This window comes from Adiantum capillus-veneris, chromosome 6 (assembly GCF_014529385.1).
Source record: "Adiantum capillus-veneris isolate H3 chromosome 6, ASM1452938v2, whole genome shotgun sequence".
Classification (NCBI taxonomy): Eukaryota; Viridiplantae; Streptophyta; class Polypodiopsida; order Polypodiales; family Pteridaceae; genus Adiantum; species Adiantum capillus-veneris.
The window spans coordinates 162063201-162080476 of record NC_140936.1 but is presented as its reverse complement, the minus strand read 5'-3'; positions in this window follow the sequence as shown (position 1 = coordinate 162080476).

The window sequence follows — 17276 nt, the reverse complement described above, 5'->3', positions numbered from 1 at the left end:
AAAAATAGATGCATGGTCCAAAAACTACTAACTATAGCAGGTGTGTGCATCTGACACCTTAGATTGTCATCCTCAAGCTTTTCTTTTGATAGAAACTTTTAGAATTAAATTCTGATAAGCCAAGCTCACTCTAGACAATTGATTTTCATCCTAGTGTCAATAAATTAATTCTTAAGTCTAAGGTATGCATATGTATGGGCATGTATGTGCATGTGTATGTATGTCCATGTATGCCCATAAATGACCCATATCCATGGACCCATCTCTTATAGAATAATAGACTATGAGCATGGGGGCATTACATGAGGTGTATCACTTAATTGGGTAAAAAGGGACACCTCTACTTCTTATTTTGGCAAGAGGGGGCAAGCAAGGGGGGTATGGGTAAGCCTTAGCCATCAAGAAACCCTAGAAGTATATATAAAGGGCATTCACACTCAATTTTACACACACTTGAACACACATTGGAGATAGTGAGACTCTGTTGCTGTGGCTACTCGTTGGTGAAGCTTCAACAAGGCTTTGAGAGATCAATAACTCCAAAGCACATTTGGGTAATGTAAATCTCTTAATTAATCAAGTTATTATCAATCTCTTCTCTCTTCTTGCAAGTAGATGTAAGTGATTAATCTTGTGACTAGTGTATGGGTTATAACGCATGTTTATCATAAAATTATGGCAAGATTAAGCAAGCATATGTTTTTGGTTTGATGTGTGGAATAACCCTATATGTTTTGGAATGAAAACACTTATAATAATTTACCCTACTTTCATTGGATTCTTATAGTTTACAGCTTCTCAAGTTAAGTTAAGTATCTAGTACTGAGGATGGCACCCAATAGAACTTGCTATGGTGGATCACACAATCACAAGTCGGAATGAGTGATAGTAAAGGCAAAGGAAAGGCCACGATGAATGAGGATGTGCCACTTATCCCACAAAGTGATGTTATTGCTCATGAAAAGGTAGGAAACTTCTTCTTTTTTTCAATGCATCATGAGTAATTAGGAAGGAGAAAACTACCTAAACATTGGATCAATCCCAATTCAAAACCACATCAATTGAACTTGTTAATTTTCTTTAAGTTGTATTAAATGGAACAACTGTTTGAGGATATACTGTCTGAAGTAGGAAAGAAATGTTTTCCTAGTAGGAAAACTCTTGAACCTTCTTCATTCAAATCCTATACCGATATAGTCAAAACTCCCTTTGATATCCAGGGAGGAGGGCTTAGCAGAGTGAACGCGCAGTACATATAGGTGCACACATCTTGCGGGTTTGTGCCTAGAATGCAAGATATTACTTGCAGGTTTGAGCGCAGGTTGCAAGTTAGTCACTGTGGGTATGTAACCAGATTGAAGGACAATTTAGTTGTATGGGCAACTAAAGACATCGAGAGCTATAAACTCTCACCAAGAGGAGTGAAATCTTGGGGTTGGGATATTTAAATGAAGAAGGCTCGTATGTTGTTTTTCTTCTAGAAAAGATTGTTTTGGTGCCACTTTGATCATGTTTGAAGGGCTATCTTAACAAACTTGTGATGGAAATTATAAAAAGGAACTTTGAGTATGAAAAATCATGTTGTAGTAATTACAAAACAAGTAGAACAAAGTGTAAGTGTGGGGGTGGAAAGTGGGGACTGGCTCAGGTTGCTAGTCAAGGATGGGTGGTCTTGATTAGTCAAGAAACTCTCTGCTCTTCATTGATAGAAGAAGCAAAACTAGAGACTCATTGTGCCAAGAGTTGAGAAGTCCCAATTGTATGGGCCTTTGAAAATTATGGGGAAAAAGGCATTTGGGATTTCTCTCTTTTGAAAGGTGAGAATTAGGAACATTAGATTATTGTGTTAGTTCATGTTTTCCCTGCAAGACAGGGCTAGGAACCCTTTTCAATGGCTCGGACTCAAGTTACTTGGCGACGTGTCAGGACCCCAGCAAGGCCGGACTAGACAAGGGCAAGGCCGGGCTAGGCAGTGTAGAAAATGAGTCCAACTAGGGCAAAGGGCTAGGGGCTATGCTATATAGTGAGTGGTTGGGTGGTGGACTCGTAGGTTCTAGTTCCCCTTGTCTAACATTGGTATCAAGAGCTTGGTTCTTTTTGGGGAAAGGCACAGCCGTGGAGGGGGGGAGCCACACAAACTTGCATGAGCAAGTTTCATGTCGGGGTCAAGAAACCATGGAGCACCTCTCCTCTGAGGAGGACGACAAGCAGGAAATCCGTGGGCAACCCCCCTTCCAAGGAGGAGACGCCGAGGCAAGACCTGCACCAAAATCACCCCTTGCGAGCTCTACAGCATCATGCCGGGCGGGGGAGCGTTTCTCGACCCAGGGCCGAAGCCCCTTTGCTCAACACAGTGGTTGCCATGGCCTCTGTGCCCTGCTCGTGCGCTACTATAAGCGGCCATAGCCGCTGAGCTCATGTTTTTTCACATTGCAAGGTCGCCCAACCCCTTGGGGTTAGTGGCCAAACTTTTTTTTCAAATTACAAGGGGCGGTACCCACAGTGGGGTACCCCCCCTCCATCCTTTGGAGACTCGACAAGGCTCGACAAGGCACGGCATCTCAACACGACCGACACAAACTTGGAGTACCCAATTCTCTGTGTATTACCGGCAAAAACTCGGAGATTTAAGTAAAGCATTCCGAGGGGAGTTCAAAGTACCATTATCTTTCAAAATCAATTAACAATTGCAAGCATAATTGATTCGGCTACCAAGGAATTGCGGAATTCCCTATAGACGGACAATTCGGATGGATTTCCACCGGGATACTATCGATTTTGACAAAATTAGCAAGGCTAATTACACTTTGCAAGTGCTTTCAATCTCAGGTATGTTTCTGAATATTCCTTGCACCACACTGTGTCGCCATGGATTCAGATATCAATATGACATTTGATTTTGAGCAAAGTACGCCTGATCTTGCCCATGATGGCCCGCGGCGGGATCCTCTCAAGGAGAGTACCCGTGATGCTACGGCAGGTGATGACACTTACGAATTCTCGATATTCAAGAATTTCGTGCACTTCAGACATGCATGTCAGTCATGGATGAAAATTTTAAAGCTTTGAATGCAAATGTTACTCAACTATCGACATTAGTGATTCAATTAATGCAACAACAGTCCAAGGGTCTTGCTGGCACGCACATGCATGAGCACACTGCTACACAAGGGCAAGGCCCTTCTAATCTAGGGCAACGCCCAAATGCTGATACGTTGCATACTCTCACTGCAAAAGAGGTGGATGAATTGTTGAAAAACACCAAATCACCGATTTTTAAGGGAGAAGACCGAGACTGTAATAAGGATGCAGTGAATATCTTTCTCAGCAAGTGGGATGGAATTCACGCCTTACGGCGTACTCGGGACGCAGTCAGAGCTCTGCAAACGAGCTTAACTCTAGAAGGCAAAGCCTACAAATGGTGGATGTCTCTCAAGGAGAAGAATATCATACCACAGAGTTGGGCAGCTTTTGAAGCTATGTTTAGCAAAGAATTTCTGCCCACAAATGAGGCAGATTAGAATTGGACGGCTTGGGACACATGTTCCATGTGCCAATACCCATCATTTCTTGAATATCTCTCTCACTATCGGGATGTTATCCTCAAGTTGGAAGGCTTAGATAATTTTCAACAAGTACGGGGGTGAATACGAGGTCTGACACCAGAGCTTAAGAAGTACGTCAAGACCCAAGACCCTAAAACACTTGAGGAAGCCATAGTGAAATCACATATTCATGATGATCCAGATGAAAAGAACGCACATAATATTCACATGCCTGCTAATACACATGGGAATATACACACTCAATATGGACATAATAAAAGGAATTTATAGTTTCCAATTTAGATGCATCTAAAAAACCCAAGGGGTCCAGGGGTCCTCTCTCTCTTGAGGACTTTGATAAAGCTAAGAAAGAAAAATTATGTTTTCAATGTTTAGGAAGCGGTCATGGCAAAAAGGATTGTCCCAAGGGGAAATCTGCTACTCATGGCAAGGAGAAAATAGTGCACATGGTGCAACTGCTACCTCTTGAGTCTTCCTCACGATTCTCTACAGTGGAAGTAACACACACAGAGGTGGTACATGAATGCCGTCTCACAGCTTCCATGTGGCAACAAACCTTTGGACCACATGAGTTAGTACGTATGCATGGATCTCTGCAAGGCCACAAGGTGCGCATCTTGGTAGATGACGGTGCTACTCACAATTTCATCAATTATGGATTGGTGAAAAACCTCAAATTGCCTCAAACTCTGAGTACCCACCGCTACAAGGTAGCAGTGATGAATGGACATGATACCAAAATCTGGGATACTCATTGCCGAGTTGTTCCGTTGGAAGTACAAGGTTACTCCACATGCTTGGATTTTCAGGTTATGAACATGGAAAGGGCATACGTGGTTCTTGGTAGGGAGCGGTTGCATAGCCTAGGACCATCACTGAAGTGTAGCTATGAGCACAACAACTTGATGTTTGAGTCCCATGGCGCACATGTGTTGTTGTTAGGAGAGAAGGACCTTCATCACCATTGATTTGTATCGTTGAGCTTATGTAGCTCGTTTCTGATATAGAAATAGATCAAGTTTTCTTGTGTTACTCACTGTCTCATTTTCTTTCGAACATTGAATCTGTTGAACATTCCTCAACGCCGCATGCTTCTCTCTCATCTCTTCCACCAATGGCTAATTCTAAACAAGCAAATGTTGCTAGTGAGTTATAGAAATTATTAAAGGAATTTCAAGATGTTTTTCCTAATGATCTACCACTAGGATTACTGCCCACACGATCGGTGCAACATAGCATCAACGTGGTTGCACACTGTAAACCTGTCAGTAAACCGCCTTACCGTATGAGTTATTCTAAAGCCTGCTGAGGTGGAACGTCAGCTTGCTGACTACCTTAGCAGAGGGTATATACAACCCAGTTCTTCAGCATGGGCATCTCCTATCCTATTAGTGAAGAAAAAAGACGACAATATGCGCATGTGCGTAGACTATCGTGGCTTAAATGCGGGTTACGGTTAAGAACAAATACCCATTGCCCCGAGTAGATGAGTTCTTTGATAAACTCACTCATGCTCGCATTTTTACGAAAATAGACTTGCGGTCTGGATATCACCAAGTCCGTATTCGACTTGCTGATATACACAAAACTGCATTCCGAACACGGTTCGGACACTACGAGTTCTTGGCGATGCCCTTTGGGTTAACCAATGTGCCCGCAACATTCATGACACTTATGGATAGTGTCTTGAAGCCGTACTTGGGCAAATTTGTCATTGTTTTCCTCGATGACATTCTAGTCTACAGTGCTTTTGAAGAAGAACACTTACAACATCTCAGACATGTGTTCGAGTTGTTACGAACAAACAAATTATATGCCAAGGAATCTAAGGGTGATTTTTTGAAAGAAAAAATTCACTATTTAGGGCATGTTATTTCAGCTAATGGGTTATATATGGATCTTGGATACCATCCGGAAATGGCCTTCTCCTAAAAATCTAGAAGAGTTACATATTTTTTTGGGTTTTGCAGGTTTTACCAAAGGTTCATTAAAAACTATGCTAATATTGTTGTTCCCATGACGAATCAACTAAAAGGCAAAGGCAAAGCTTTTCAGTGGGGATCTGCTCAACAACACAGTTTTGATACGCTCAAGGATGCATTAGGTAAAGCTCCCATACTTGCTATTGTAGATCCTTTGAGACCATTAGTTTTGGAAACGGATGCCAATGATCGTGCTATTGGAGCAGTCCTGTTACAAGACAGTCCGCCAGTTGCATTTGAAAGCAAGAAGCTTGATGCAGCTCAACAAAACTACTCTGCTTATGAGCGTGAACTCTATGCAATTGTGTCTGCCTTAAAAACATGGTGACATTATCTATATGGTGCTCAATTTGAGATTGTGTTTAACCATGAAAGCATCAAATGGTTTATACAACAAACAGATTTGAAGGGTCGAAAAGCCAGGTGGGCCGAGATTCTTCAGGAATATGACGCCAAGCTAAGGTATCGTAAAGGTCGATACAATGTGGTGGCTGATGCTCTAAGTCGTATGCCGGAGATCAATTCTCTCTTGTTCATGGAACTTCGTACTGAATTTTTGAATTCTCTCAAAGGCAAATATGAGCATGATGAAGCATATTCCAAAGTGTGGAGCCATGTTCAAATGAGGGGTCCTTGTCACTCCAATGATGGTAGTGTAACATTAACCTCCACACCTAGTTCTCCTCTATTGAGTGATGAACTACAGCGATGAAAGCATTTCACCATCGACAATGGGTACCTACTCCATAAGGGGAGAGTTTGTGTACCGACGGGCACAGACATTCGGCGTCAAGTTATTTATGAATTTCATGATAGTCCAAGTGCAGGGCACCCGGGTATTAGAAAAAATTATGCTCTCGTACAACGACAGTTTTACTGGCCAGGTATACATGGCTTTGTTCAAGCTTATGTCTTGCATTGCCAAAAATGTCAAGCTAACAAAGTAGAGCGCCTAAAAGCAGGAGGACTCTTACATCCTTTGGAGATTCCCAATGGAAAATGGGAAAGCATCTCTATGGACTTTATTGTGGGTTTACCAACCATTGTACGAGGTCATGACTCGGTATGGGTGGTCGTAGACCGGTTGACTAAACTATGTAAGTTTATTCCAACCAAATCAACGGTTAAGACACCAGAACTAGCCAAGTTATTTGTGAACAATCTATACAAATTGTATGGTTTGCCAAGTAACATTGTCAGCGACCGTGATCCCAAGTTTAACAGTCACTTCTAGAGAGCTGTGTTTAAACAATTAGGTACACAACTGAACCTCGGTACAATCGATCATCTAGAAACAGATGGTCGAACTGAACGAGTTAACCATGTGCTAGAGGATATGCTCAGAGCATACGTCAACAAAAAACAGCCAGACTGGGAAGAATACTTACCTATTCTCGAGTTTGCCTACAACAATGCTAAGCATGTCACAACTACATTTAGTCCTTTCATGCTCATGTATGGGTTTCAACCTAGGTCACCTGTTACGGTGGGGTTGGAAACCAAAAAGCTCCAACAGGTTAAGGATTTTCTCCAAGACCACATGGATATGCTAAAACTCGCTCGTCAAAATGTTCGACGAGCATAGGATTGGTATAAGAAGTATGCTGATGAGAAACGTCGGCAAGTTACCTTCAAGGAAGGGGAGGAAGTATTTTTACATCTGCCAGAACATTCAAAAAGTCTGAAAACTAGGCCAACACCTTAATTATCTCCCCGAAATTGTGGGCCTTTCAAAATACTCAAGCGAGTAGGTGATCGTGCCTACAAATTATTTCTACCTGCACAATCTCGTATTCATCCGGTGTTTCATGTAAGCCGTTTACGTAAGCGGTTACATGGGGACGACAATGTCATTGACCAACAGATTTTGGTTGATTTCATTGAACCTCCTACCTTACCGCATGAACCTGAACGTGTTCTCGATTATCATGAGTTGCGTACACGTCATCATGTACGTCAACAAGCCTTAATCAAATGGAAAGACTGACCTGAGGAAGGTGCCACTTGGGAAAACATTAGTGTTCTTAAGAAGAAGTTCCCCACCTTTGGTTTCGAGGACGAAAACTCTTCTTAAGGGGGGAGTAATGTCAGGACACCGGCAAGGCCGGACTAGACAATGGCAAGGCCAGGCTAGGCAGTGTGGAAAGGGAGGTCCAACTAGGGCAAAGGGCCAGGGGCTATGCTATATAGTGGGTGGTTGGGTGGTGGACTCCTAAGTTCTAGTTCCCCTTGTCTAACACAACGAGAGTCTGTCCATTAGAAATCTTATCTATCTTACTATGCTTTCCTCAATCGATTAGGGTCTAGCGACCTGTTAGGTATCCTCCTTCTGCCAAATGGATATGATAATCGGGGAGGGGACCTCACACGTGTTATCAGAGGCTAGGTTAGGAAATTGGAAAAATTGTTTATGTTTAAAATTTTAGAAAAATGAATTGGAGACTTAAGTTTGAGAACTTACCAGCATTGATGTTTGAGGAAGATGCCGACGTTGAGTATCGCAAGTTCAAAACCTTTGAGATAATGTATTTTGAGACTTGTCGCTCTTTAAATTTTGCTTTTTGATGCAGTATGATGAAGATTTTAATGAAGGCTTTCTCTCCTCCATCAACAAGGATCCAAAGGGGATGGAAACTTGCATGGGACTGCGAAGGTGGCATCTTCTACATCAACGTGAGGAATCTCAATTGCCTCTCCTCTCATTTAAAGAAGCTTCGATGGGGGGAAGAGCTGCGAGTTATCCAACTTTACTACTTCCTTGGTAATGTTAGAGATGACTACACTGTTATCTCTGAAGATGGAATTGACACGACCTTAAATGAGTGGGTTTTCAATGAGGTGGTCAAAGTGATCCCTACCTACATGATCAAACCCATTTCTGTCCCTAAAATTTCCCCCCAAAATAAGAGTCTTGTATTCTATGAACCCCACAAAATGTGTATAAAAGCTACTACTCAAACCAAATAGTGGATTGTAAAAACTTATCCACAAATACCTATCGATTGTACCACTATGTTGCTGGGAGTCCATCTTTAGAATCATCTAGCTTTTTAGCAGACCTAGCCCTTGTATATATCGTAATAAAATAAAAAGATACTCATCCATGAGATGTCAACTTTGTACATATGTTGATATAAATAAAGTTATGGCATCTTGAATTTAATAAAGTTAGCTGCTTTTTAGCAGACCTAGCCCTTGTATATATCGTAATAAAATAAAAAGATACTCATCCATGAGATGTCAACTTTGTACATATGTTGATATAAATAAAGTTATGGCATCTTGAATTTAATAAAGTTAGCTGCTTTCCAAATTTTGTCGGCTTGTGGAAGTTCAAAGCACTTGATATTGTGTTAAGTCTTAAATCAAACCATTGACAAGCCTATTATTGCATAGGTACTGTCAAATGCCTTTTGCACTACTACAGGAGAAAAAACTTCTCCTGAAACAAGCCCAACAACCCACATTCAAAGGCAAGGGAACCCATATTGAGCACGATGCTGAAGCCTGTATTGAGGCAATGGAAGGCTATTTTGAAGCTACAGGGACCCAACCTGTAAACCAAACTATGCTTTCAATGTTTTGTCTTACTGGCGATGCAAAAGTATGGTGGAAACAAAATTGCAAGGACTTGGGAGTTTCAGGATCTTCTCCATCTTGGGAGGATATTAAAGAAACGGTTACAACACGATATCTTCCACCCGCTCATCGAGATGCCAAATTGAATGAGTTCTTTACTCCAAAACAACTATCCTTATCAATGGGGGAGTATTACTCCAAATTTGTAACCTTGCAAAGTTATGCACCAAAAATGTCCATTGAGCAACAGGTAGCATGATTCTATCAAGGATTGAATCATTTCTTCGATGCCCGTCTTGAAGCAATGAGACCCACATCACTTCAGAATGCTCTCTTAGGGGAAACACCTTTGGCTAAAGAAATGACCACGAATCAGGGGAGAGAAGACTTTAGAAATCAAATGGGAAGGCCCACAATTGGAGCCCCAGGCATGCTAATCAAACTTATCAACCTTTCCTTGTAGCAACCGCAACTACAACAACTCAACTTGAGCATCCCAATGTTTGTTGTTATGAGTGTAATGAGATAGGACATTATAGGAACAGGTGTCCCAGAAGAAGTGTAGCGAGGAGCGATGGCTCAAACTCATGCCATTTTATGGAAGGGCTAGCAGTAGGAGACCTAGCTAATGAGAGAGTAATTTTGCACCCTTGAAACTTGAGAAAGGAAGCTTAGGAACATAAGCATCATCAAACACCTTGTCAAATGGAAAGATTTCCCTGAAGAAGATGCAACATGGAAAGACAAAATAACTCTCCTTAAAGATCATCCAGACTTATCTTGAGATGAGGACATCTCAATTCTTCTAGTTGGGGAGAATGTAAAGTCTCTGCCACCCTTGGAGAGGGGATTTCCATGTAAAGGAATACGTATCAGGCCATTCTAGTAATATACAAAAAGTTATTATTCTTGGCAATTTTTCCACTCTAATGAGCTAATGATAAATCTATTGTTGTAAGATTTTCAAATATATTTTTTTACTTTTTTATCATTTTTGTCCAAAAATAGAAAGTTTTGAGGTTCTTACACCCACCTAGACGCCACCGTCTCGTCAAAATCTACCTTGTGCTGAATTTCCATAAAAATAGTTGCTTGCTCCAAAAACTACTAAGTATAGCAGGTGTGTGAATTCGACACCTTAGATTGTCATCCTCAAGCTTTTCTTTTAATAGAAACTTTCAGAATTAAATATTGATAAAATCACTGTTAGGTACCCTCCTTTTGCCAAATGGATATGGTAACAGTAGGCTTGTCTTATGTGAGGGTGTGTGTGTTCTCTCTCATGCCCCTACAAGTAGGGCTTGCCTCCGGATGAGCCGGGATATTGGTTGACTTTTGGAACACCTTAAGCCGCTCAAACACCTTAGTCATGGAGCACCTTAAGCACCTTAGTCAGCAAGCACGACAAGCACCTCAAGCTTGGGCCGGGTTCCCACCTCAAGCACAACCCTAGCTTGTATAAGGACCTAGGTCTAAGGACTTTTAACACTAACCTTTGGAGGTCTTTAATGAAGCTAACCCTAAGGTCTTTAAGCTCCATTAGCTAGCATTTTTCTTTGACATATCATCTTTCATTTGGACCCTTTGACTTTGGCCTCATCTTGAGATAGATCCATAAGCACATGTCTATATTCTAACCCTTGTTCTGTTTATTCTCCCACATTAAATGATCAATTCAATATGAGAAAATCATTTGGGTTTGTTAGATATTAGATTTTTGACATAGATTCCTATGTCTCCTTGGTTTGTTGGAACTTTCACTACCTTCTTGTCAAATATCCTAATGTCATTAGGGAGATCTACTTGAGGCGGCATGTCTACTATCTCTGAAATCATCTTCCCTTTTGTGAAATTGTCTCCATAAATGAGGTAATGAACTCCCGCATCATATTAAAACATGTCTCCTTCATCATATACCAGAATTATTTTTTGCTCCACTGGCCCGTTTTTCTTCAATACATACACTCTTATGACCTCTTGAATCAAAGTATACCAAGGCTCCATGGGAATTCGATTCTTCTAAAAAGATGGTCATATACCTTGGTGCCTGATTCGTACTCCTGGAAGTGTTGCCTTCTTCAACTTGGGTTGATTGATGAGCTATGATGTTTTGGTTAGCCAACATAAGGTAAAGGGATTGGTGTCAAGAAGTGTCAGTATCAGTACCCTCTTCTATGATTGGAGCTAGAGGATCTATCCCTGCTTGATTCACGCTCTCCTTTGTTGACACTAGACTGGCTTGGTCTATACTTGCTCTATGATATCTTTGAAGATACTTACATGATCGTAAATACATCAATGTTATTACAACTTCAACAATCAATCCAAACCGTTATACCTTACAAGTCCATTTGTAGTCTTCCTTGGTTGTTGCCTTGATTTTTGGATAACCTGGATGCCTATTTACACAAAATCAAACACTTTGCCTCTTGGACTTTCGAGTGCTTAGTCTAAATTCCCTTTTAGAACCTTCATTAAAATTTACAAAACTTGCTAAAAATTTTGAAATTCGGGTCAAAAATCTAAAAAGTCAAGCTCTAACTTCCAAAAGGTCTTTGAGTGTGATTCTAGAGTCTATTTAACTCACCCAAGGTATTTTTGGAACCCTTGCAAGATGGCGTATGGGATGGTATGGTCAAAACCTAATTTTGAGCTTGGTGGCAGTGACTGTGGTAGCCTGCCACCACTGGCAAACTTTTTCAATCTAGTCACTTCCTGCTGATTGGCTACTTTCTATTGAGTCTATACACACCTTGTATGAAGTGTTTTGATGCCTGTTGGTGTCTCTTTGGCACAATTATCAGAATCTAGCTTTAGAATTCAGCTTTTGGTTGATCTTGGAATCTTTTACTTGTCCAAATGAGTCAAGGAGGGTATATTTGGGATCCTTGGATTGCTAGGAATCATTGAGACCAATCTGGGCACCAACTGACATAGGTGACAGCAACCACGATCGATGCCACTGGTGTGTCTTTTGAGTTTTGATAGTTCTTGCAGCTTCCCTATCTGGTGTATAGTCTATAAGACATATGTATGACATGGTTTTCTCTCCAAGTTTGGTCACTTAGGCACTTTTGGCTAGATTTACCGAATTTCTAAACTTTTTTGGCTTGTAGAAAGTGGATTTGGCAAGTACAAGGCTTGAGGATCCTGATGGTATGCTCTGGAGATGAGAATGTGTCAGGTGGCAACAATCGTGGTAGCTGTCATTGGTAACTATTTTCTATCCAGTCAATTCCTGTAGGTTTCTTACCTCCAGGGCTTTCCATTGACACCTTGTGTCACTTAAAATGACTACCTTTTGACTTTTGATCCAATTTTTAAGTCCAAACTTAGCCAAAAAATGCAAAATCTGCTCTAACTCATAAATGATGACTCAAACAACAACCAAAATTTCCAGATATGGCCTTTTAAGGTATATGCAAGTGCACAAACAAGAATTTCTCAATTCGCACTTCCAATTCTCAAGTTATGCACATTTCTTGCCTATTCAGTTACTTTAACTGTCAAAAGTCGCAATATGGCATTTTAAAGCAACTTTGGCTAATCTATGCGACACCAAAACTAAGTCTTAACTTGAATACCACTCCTATCTTTAACCCAAAAAAATAAAGCAACAAAAACACAACACAACAAAACAAAATAAAATGAAGTGAGGGTGGGGTAAAAGATAGCAGAATTTTTGACTCTAATCACAACTCACCTTAACCACCTACTAGACACAAACTACAACAAGACTCAAAGCGCGAACTCACTGCACAATGCACTAATACCAACAACTAAGGTCGTTATAACCTATAAGGCAACCAAAAGAGAATGCACGACTCCTTGGTCTATTTGAGAAACCAGCATAAAATATGTCAATTCGAGGACGTAGATGACCCGAGTAGTGCATGGAAACGTCGAATGCAATGTCCTAACATCAATGCATTGAGGAGAAAGATGTCTCTCTCAAGCCAAGAAGCAACTAAAGGGAAAATGCCTAAGTCTCCTATGCGGTGAATCTCTCACTCTAATGATGATTGTTATGGTGTCAAATGAACTCCAAACGACATGAAATTTGATATTAGGGGTCTCTAGGCTATAGGCAATAGGTTCCTAACAACCAAATCTGCAAAAGTCATTGTCGGGTAGGTCCGTGACCGTTGTCATCTCTTACCTTCACCAAAAATGACGAATGAGGGGTTGTTTGACTTTTCCTAGGCCCTACTTACCTTTTTCCATGCTTAGTTTCATTTAAAACACCATTAAAATTCACAAAGAGAAAATAAACACACGAGGTGGACTAGTGCTAAAACCACTCATTGTGTCCCACACATGCACTCAAACACGTCACACAAGACATGCACAAGATGCTAAGAGTGAGAGGAAGCAACACAAGAAGTTTTGTTAGCAATGCTCACCCATACAAAGAGTAATCAGTGTGCTAGTGTAGGCGAGCTTTTCACCACGTACGCTCAACAAGTTCTTAATAATTACAAACTTTTGGCTTATATACCAAGGGTTAAAATTGGGTATTGGGCTTGGAGGAGATAATTATCACTATGTGGTGGACTAGGACATCTAGCCTCTCCTTAAGTACAAAATTGTTCCGATAAGATCAGATTTTGCCCGGGTTTATGAATTACATTGCCGGCTTAGGCAAAAAAATGGATAACTAAGTGGACGGTTTTTTGTTGACCTCTCATATTTGTCATGAGCTGGTCCTTTTCTTCAACACCATCTTGCATGCACATAGAGAAATCATAGTATAAATTATGAAAAGTAGAATTTTTGTTGTTCCCAATTGGCTTTAGATAGAGAAGAATATGAAATGATAGTAGTATTTTGGGAGTTTCTTGAGAAGAGAAGAGAAATTAATTTTCTTGTCTTCAAGTGTGTGTGCAATATGTGAGAGAAGGGGTCTTTATATAGTCTCTAGCAAATTGGGGCCCTGCTTAAGCTAGCCCCTTGCTTCCCAAGCTAGCCCCTAGCTTCATAGGGTGCCCCCTGTTGCTATTCTCACATGTAGAGGTATCCTAACACTTGCTTGCCAAGAAAGGTCAAAAGTATCCATTCCCTAAGCCTTCCATGCCAACTTTGGGTGCTACACCTCATGTAACCCCATGGTTAGAGCCATTCTTTCCAAAACAAATGGGTCCATGGCTATGGGAATCCATGGACGTCCATACACATGCATATACATGTCCATGCGCATGCCCATGCGCATGCCCATGTGCATGCACATGCATATGCATATGCATATACATGCCCATGTGCATGGACATGCATACCTTAGAATTATAAATTAAATTTATTAGCTTTAGAATAAGGACTAATTAAATAGGGTGAGCTTAGTTTATCAGAATTCAATTTTGGAAATTTCTTTTTAAAGAGGAGCTTGAGGACGACAAGATAAAGCATTAGATGTACACACCTACTATATTTAGCAATTTTTTGGAGCAGACAACTATTTTTATGGAAATTCAGGGTGGGGTGAATTTAGATGAGACGGTTGCATCTAGACAGGTGCAAGCACCTCAAAACTTACTATTTTTGGACAAAAGTGATAAAAAATTTAAAGTTTCATTTTTAAATTTCCTACATTAAACATACATCAATAGCTCATCGGAGGTTAAAAATTGCTAAAAATAAAAAGTTTCTATTTATGAACAAAATGGCTTGATAATTTTATTTTTCATGGAGACCCCGTATGCTAGGGTGGTGGAGACCCTACAATTTTATCAAAACATAGGCAACTAATAAAACCACTTGGCATAACCACAACCCAATGACCACCAACTGCCAATGAAAGTGCATCTAATGACCAACTTGCTCCATCTGATGAGAAAATTTTCATGATGATGAGCTTAACCTTTGGCAGCCTAGGTAGCTTTTCATAACAATGAGCTTTTCGCAGAGGCTATATTACACAGACAACAATGTCAGCAGTGTATTAGACATGAGCGCTAAGCAAACACAATTTTATCCCTCTGCTCTTTGACATCGACGACATGTACCCATATGTGTATGTGTAGCTGCTTTACTTATATAATAAAACATAAATGATTTTTTACGTTCAAAAGATAGCAGGCTTTAGACAAGTGACAATGATTAATACAAAAACAACTCCGCTTAGAATTATTTTTGTACATTGCTTTAAGAATGAGGTCTCATTCTAGTGTAGAAGTATAATAGCTGATCTAAAATGTATGTTCCAAGAAGTGGTAAGAGCCTGGAATATCAAGGATAGACATTCTCTTCAAGCCAAAAAAATTCAAATAAAGGATAGAGTCCTCACCTGCATCCATTCAAACAAGACAACAAATATGTTAGCATTGAATGCGTTTTACATGTGTCAATGGAGTATATCAGTTGTTATCCATGTCCAACTTACAACTTTTTAAACTCAAAACAAATGTCCAAAGAGCTCAAGTAATCCGGATTTATATTGTTTTGTAAAAAAACATTTTCCTTTAATTTATGGAAATAATTATAAATATGGTTTCTATATAGCCCCAATTTTTATTAATCCTTAAATAAATATTATCATACACATCATTTTGATCAGAAGGCCACCACCCCTTCTGATCCAAGTGTCTTAATACCCATATCGGCACAAAAGAGTCAGCCCTTCAATTACCTTGCAGAAATTGTCTAGTTATTTCCTTAATCAGTCGAGGAAATTCAAATATTTTTAGTGAGGTAATTAAGGCCATTTAAAAGTGACCTAATCTTTGGCATCGGATACCCATTAAAAAATACCTTTGCATGGTTTAGTCATTAGACTAATCCTGAGTAAATCAAGCAAAAAATTGAACTTATAAAGCCCCTCAATTGGGTCAGAGGTATCCCATTATACCTTGGATTGTATCCATAAGTGTCATACCAAATGAAGAGATTTTTCTTTACCTATTTTACTCAACCATAAGGATTACAATAAAAGGTTGACTTCTAGTGACTCAAAAAGGAAAAAGGCGGCATCCTTATTTCACAAGCAGTTCAAAAATCATCACAATAAGAGATGGCATCAACAATATCTAGTCAATCAGAGTGGCATAAGCCATCAACCCTAAACCAGAGGTGATCCTAAAAGAAAAAGGTGGCAGCCTTATTTCACATGCAATCCGACAATTAGCTCAATAGAAGATGATCTCAATAGTACGTATTCAACAGACTGGCCTAAGCCATCAATCCTAAACCAAAGGCCAGATAACTGACACCCCTTGGGGTAAGGAGCACCAACACTCATTACATAATACTGCAACAATGTCCCTGCAAGTTCTTCGGGGAAACAATACCAACCTTCAACTTCATACCCCTTTTTTTCTTTATTATCAAACTGTCAACGCAGTAAATTTTAAATCTTTTACACAGTATTATGTCAGAATACAAAAAAAGACAAAAAAGATGCAAGTTTTACAGGTTTAGTCGATTTGTACATGGAAAAGACACCATTAATCCAAAACCTCCGATCATAATTTTTAGCCACCGATTGGTATTCATACCAAGGAGTATCAACACCTTAACAACCTTTAGGCAGTGCAAAATATTGTAAAGAGTGCAATAGAAAAAATGAATCTTTATGGCTTAGTACCAACCTGTGAAGCCTCCTTATGTTCAACCATCTCCATAACCACACAATAAGCAAATGTTCAGGCCCTCAACAAACTCTCTTTCACATACGCACAAAAAAAATGCAAGAGCCAAGGCTAAGTAAGGGGCATAGAGAAACCCTCAACTGGTTTTAAATACCTAGTTTGGTAAACCTTTTGAGGAGCCACAATCTTGGTGAATCATCTTTGATTTGTCATCATCACAAGGAATACACTATCTAGCGGCACCCGCCATGATTAATCTAGTAGTGGGGGGGGGGGGGGGGGGGGGGGGGTTGGTTTGGTTAGGTTTGTCTGAAGCAAATGAAAACAAAGAGCAGAGCTAAGAGTAAACACGGAGAGTGATGCTAGAGTGAACGCAACATAATTCCCAATCCTGGGTTAGAGAGGAAAAGAATCACGCTTTGATAAGGGGGTTTTTGTGTGGATTAAGCCCCAAAGGCAACCACCAACTAAGGTAGTGTATCCCACATAGGGTGGAAAAAATAGAAAACATTGTTGCTTGATGTCAAGGGGAGGTTTTAAAATTTTAATGAGCAGTTGTATCTATACTT